Source organism: Phalaenopsis equestris, unplaced genomic scaffold (assembly GCF_001263595.1).
Source record: "Phalaenopsis equestris unplaced genomic scaffold, ASM126359v1 Scaffold000397, whole genome shotgun sequence".
In the NCBI taxonomy this organism is placed as follows: Eukaryota; Viridiplantae; Streptophyta; class Magnoliopsida; order Asparagales; family Orchidaceae; genus Phalaenopsis; species Phalaenopsis equestris.
Window position 1 is genome coordinate 166639 of NW_018164839.1, and position 6197 is coordinate 172835.

Here is a 6197-nt window from a genome sequence, read left to right on the forward strand (position 1 = left end):
TTTAATTCTTTCTTAAATTTAGTCATAAGAATATTTTTTTAGAAATTTTTAATTTATTAACACGTGTCATGCGCGTGTTATCTTTTTTTAATATTATTTAAAGCGTTCACTTCTATGTTGTGTCTGACACGTGTCGGAGCCGTATCCATGTCCGGTACGTGTCTGACACTTCACGATTCCTAATTAAAAATCTTCATATAGCATAGTTAGCTATTCATAAAATTGGGTTAGGCTATAAATTTATGTTTAATTATTAAATTTCAAGATAAAAGAAAATGATACAATTTGCAATGCCTTTTATATTCTGCACATGAATGACATTCATAATTTTTTCATTATTATCAAACTTGAAACACTGCTCGATTTTTTAATGAAATTAAGTTAACATGTTATCTTTCTTTACATTTGTTCGTAAAGCACATGGAACCCATGAATCATTAGTTGAGTTGAGGGGTTCCACAAAACTAACCATTGTGATTATTAGATCTTCAACAAAATCAAGACAACTGCACCAACTTTTAAAATATAAAGTCTTATTTACTTTCCAATAAAGCGCCATGCAATATCCTTATAAAAGGACTTTTTGGTCAAATCTGAAATCTGAATAGACTAAAGGTTATTGATGTTTTAAACTCTGTTAGTTATCAGTATTACCAAGATTTTAAAAAACGGATCAGCTATTGAACCTAAAAGAAAAGCTTAAAGGTTTAAAGGTTCAACAAGGTTGCAAATGGGGCTGAACCGGCTGAAATAACAAAATAAAATTATTTAAATAACATAAAAATAACATAAATATGTCATAATTAAAAATAAATATTTCTTCAAATATAGAATTTACACCAGAAATATCTTCTTTAATTTTAAATTTAAAATTATTCCAATTCTAATGTTATTTTAATTTATATTTTCTAATTTTTACTATGATCAAAAAATAGGTTGGTTTCACAATTGAACTGATTAGGCCGATAACACTTTTAAATCAATGACTATTATAAATGTGATTTGCATAAATTGTTACTTCAATGATCACGAGCTACCATATTAAACGTAGATACACCAATAACATGAGTTGGTAGTGGAAGAAGCCACCGCCAAAGCTCTTGTGCAAAATATAGGAACAAAGAATAAGAAATAGTATCATTTCTACCAATAAAATAAAAAATATATCTGTGTTAGATATTTTAAACTTTTTGGTCAAAATGTAATCTGAATTGACTAAAGGTTTTTGATGTTTTAAATTCTCTTGGTTATTAGTATTACCAAGGTTTTAGAAATCAAACCGGCTATCGAACCTAAAAAGAAAAGCTTAAAGGTTCAACAGGTTTGCATTTGGAGTTGAACTGGCTGAAATAGCATACTAAAATTAATTTAAAAATAGTTATATGACGCAACATACACACACACACACACACACACACACACACACATATATATATGTGCATATGATAATTAAAGATACATATTCCTTAAAATATATAATTTACACAAGAAATATCTTCTATAATTTTAAATTTAACCATATTCCAATTCTAATGGTATTTTAAATTTAAATTTTATAATTTTAATTATCATAAAAAGGAAGGGGGTCAGCTGGGCATGCAATTGGAGGAAAAACTTAGGGAGCTAGGATTTCTTACTTTCTCTTAAGTTTAATATTTTATTTTATTAAATTATTAAGTTCAAGATAGAATTTTAACAATATAATATGAAAAATAGTCACAATTGGATCATAATAATAACTACCCAATTTAACAAAATTGTGATCAACTCATTGGTTCGACTAATGGTTTTCCCAATTTTAGACAATTTTGTGTTAGTGGTTTTATCAGGGGATCGAATCAGCCGAGAGATTGTTTCATAGTTGAACCGACTCGGTCAATCCTATTTTTAAAACAATGACTATTACAAAAGTGATTTGGAGAAATTGTTACTATAATTATCACGAACTACCATATTAAATATAGATACACCAATAACATGAGTTGGTAGTGGAAGAAGTCACCGCTCAAGCTCTTGTGCAAAATATAGGCACAAAGAATGAGAAATAGTATCATTGAAACCAATAAAATAATAAAAAAAAGTACCTGCGTTAGATATTTGAAAGCATCTACAACAGGTGTTACCATATCCTTGTATGCCTCGATCTACAAGGCAAGGTTGTATAATTAGATTTATGATAAAATTCACAATGATGAATGTGCCAATTTAGAATTTATAAATGGTCAGCAAAATTTATGGATAGGCATGGTACCTGGTGAACAATAGTCCGTAAAACGGTCATTGGATTAGAATGAGCAAGCTTGGCCACCATGCGACCGAGTTGCTTTAAGTTTTCTTTGGCAAGCCGTTTCAATAATCTACGAGTGTCCAACTGAAAAAAAAAAAAAGAATAAAAAATTAACTGAGCAACACTGCAGATGGAAAGAATAGAGTAAACTTTCATGAACCTTTGCAATCTGTCTTGCAGCAAGGACCATGGGAATGCGTTCATCATCCTTCTCCCATTCACCATACAGACGATAGCGGGCCTAAAAATATCAACTGCCCCCATGAAATACTGTATGCACAACCTCAAGAACAATAACAAAGAGAACAACATGCAAACCTCATATGGAAGTAGAGAAAGAACTTCCCATATCTCCTGACCTACTGCTGGATTTGCAGGTATTAACTGCAACGAAGGAAGCAAACAAGCTCCTAGAGCCTCCTCAACCCTCAACCTAGCTTCCTTGGCTCGAATGCCAGGATGCTTTCTACTTAAATCCACAGAAACAATAGGAATCAGATTTCCAGCAACACTTGCAGATTCCTGAGCAGAAAGATAGAATGCTTTTAGCACTCGGCAGACCTGCATGGAACAAATTACACAGAAATGCCAAATTAGTAATTTCAACTTCAATACAAATAATAATACACCAGCTTAACGACAAGACAATAAAAGAACTTTAAAAACCTAACCAAATACGACAAACTCAGCAAATACATAGAAGGCAAAATACAACTGGTATTACCCAGAAAAAATTACATCACATTAACCTCTATTTAATGCCATACCTTCTGCAAAAGAATGGTGTCACGATGTAGATAAGGACCAGCAGCGTTAAGCATCTGAAAAAGATCTCTGGAAAGATCAACTCGAGGAATTGGAACCAATGAAGTCATTCCTGATTCTGTGATATCTGAAGAAGTAGCAAAGGAGCTGCCAATGTTTTGGAGATGCGTTTGGCAAACAATAACATAAGAAGAAGAGATGCTCTTCTCTATAGCCCTAAGAAAATAAATTAATATCATTTAAGGAAGTGAATTGTAAATGAGGTAAAAAAATTACAAGGATTTAATCAGAATTAATAGAAATTCATAAATCGGCCTCAAATTAAAGGGGATAAGCCTATTAAAAAACACAACCAGATTGGCACAAAGGAAAAAATTTTATGACAATCCAAATGTACAAGTCAATGATGTTGGCATGTTTTTGCAATATAAAGTATAATATAAAACCTAAAGAAATCATTCAGAATCACATAAATATACAAATATTGCATTCTAATAAAACATGCGCCATTAAAAAAAAATTAATAAAATAAAAATACATAATCTAGGTGCCTTAAGTAGCATAGATATGGAATCTGCTAAGATAAATTGCATGGATCCAGAAGAAAAAAGGTCAAGAGCATGTCTATGAAAAGCTTACATTATTCAGAAAACTCACAATGCAAGCACAACAAATCTCATAAAAAAACGCAAATATTATGACTAAATACCTAAATAAGCCTTCACAGACAAGATAATGTGCAACTGGGTTCAGATGAGAGAGCCTGTCAAAAAGAACTTGAGCATGATACCTGGAAGAGGAAGAAAATACCGATATAACCAAAGGTACAAGACAGTCAAATTCATCAAATATACATTTAAGTTAAAAATACCAAAAAAAAAGTTCATAGTAAAACATTACATAGAAACAGCATACAAGAAGTTGGAAAAGCATGAGAATAAATACAATGCTTGGATTAAGGACATTGAACTTTAAAGAAAAGTGATGTACCTACATTCAAAAAGCCGAGCCTATCTTTGTTATAAACTTACTTTCCAAAAATAGTAAATAAGTTAGAACCAGAGGATCAACCACCTTATTGTACCACACGCTGATCCAAAGAAACGAAACTGAACTACTTCTGCCTCCAGTTTCATTAAAACAGCTATTACAGAATAAATCAGAAACTGCATAAATACCCCCCTCTATTACCACAACAAAATATTGACACAAATAAATAAGCCTGAAGTCGCTGCCACTTCCAGTGCCACTAAAATAGCCACTCCCACAATTACTCCAGAAAAAGAGATAAGCACGACTAGAATCTAGATTAACAGTTTAATCAAGTGCATTAAGTTAAATTAATTGTTTCTACCACTGAATGAGAAGTCGAGAGATATATGAGAAAATGTATCTTCAGTTTACAGCTCGAGGAAACTATTTTATTTCTACAAATTCACGCTGGTTAAAGCATTTGCAATTTTGAGGTATAATTTGTTCTAATTGCAACTAAAATTTACAATTTTAGCTCAAGACCAAGTTGGGACAAAAACAGAAAACAGCAATTCAACTGAACTACCCGCTGCCTCCAGTTTCATTAAAACAGCTATTCCCAGAATAAATCAGAAACTGCAGGAATACCCCCCTCCATTACCACAACAAAATATTGACAAAAATAAATAAGCCTGAAGTCGCTGCCACTTCCAGTGCCACTACAATAGCAAAAAGAGATAAGCACGACTAGAATCTAGATTAAAAGTTTAAGCAAGTGCATTAAGTTAAACTAATTGATTATACCATTGAATGAGAAGTCAAGAGATATATGAGAAAACGTATCTTCAGTTTACAGCTCGAGGAAACTATTTTATTTCTACAGATTCACGCTGGTTAAAGCATTTGCAATTTTGAGGTATAATCTGTTCAAATTGCAACTAAAATTTACAATCTTAGCTCAAGACCAAGTTGGGAAACAAAACAGAAAACAGCAATTCAACTGAACTACCCGCTGCCTCCAGTTTCATTAAAACAGCTATTCCCAGAATAAATCAGAAACTGCAGGAATATTCCCCTTCATTACCACAGAAAAATATTGACAAAAATAAATAAACCTGAAGTCGCTGCCACTTCCAGTGCCAATAGAATATCCACTCCCTCAAATACTCCAGAAAAAGAGATAAGCACGACTACAATCTAGATTAACAGTTTAAGCAACTGCATTAAGTTAGATTACTTGTTTCTACCATTGAATGAGAAGTCAAGAGATATATGAGAAAACGTATCTTCAGTTTACAGCTCGAGGAAACTATTTTATTTCTACAGATTCACGCTGGTTAAAGAATTTGCAAGTTTTAGGTATAATCTGTTCTAACTGCAATTAAAATTTGCGCCCCATAAAAAGGATAACCCCTCACCCTCGTTTCCCCGCTCCACCCCCAAAGTACCATAAAGCAACAAATTATTAAATGGAAAAATCAAAGCAAGGTCAAGGTTCCACTTGACTAAGTAGAAGAAAGAGAATAACACCAACAAGTTTGGATTTTTTTTCTTCCTCTATGCTGGTCAGTTTTTTTTAAATACAACAGAAGCATGCATGCTATGTGATATAAAAGTAAAGAGCAAATAGTCTAATTTTAACAGCTTACAAAATAAGGAATTTAAGTTGCATACAAATACATAGATGAACGTTATAAATAGAAACAGCATAAAAATAATAATTTTTTTTTATATTAACAATTTTGATTCTATTATTAAAAATTAGTAATAAAATTATTACACATGAACCACACTAACTTATTGGTCTGTCCATTTAATAATTTAATTAATTAATGTTAAAATTATAGTAAGTAATATACATTATACTACCTTTTGCAGTAATATAAAAAAAAATCATAGCAATATATAGACATTTTTAAGCAAAGTTGATTTAGTGGGCATGTTGTAAATGTGCCACACTATCAAAGATGATCACCAACCATCCATTATTATGCTAGCTAAAGAAGAGCTATCAATGTATACCACAAAATTTATCTTAGCAAACTAGAGTACAAATCCATATGCAATCAGGCCATATTGTTTGATGACTTAATTCCCATGTTCATGTATGCCTTGTGAAAAATCTGATCATAGGGGCTCAAAAGAAGCTTTTGTTGATGCGGCGGGAGTCCCT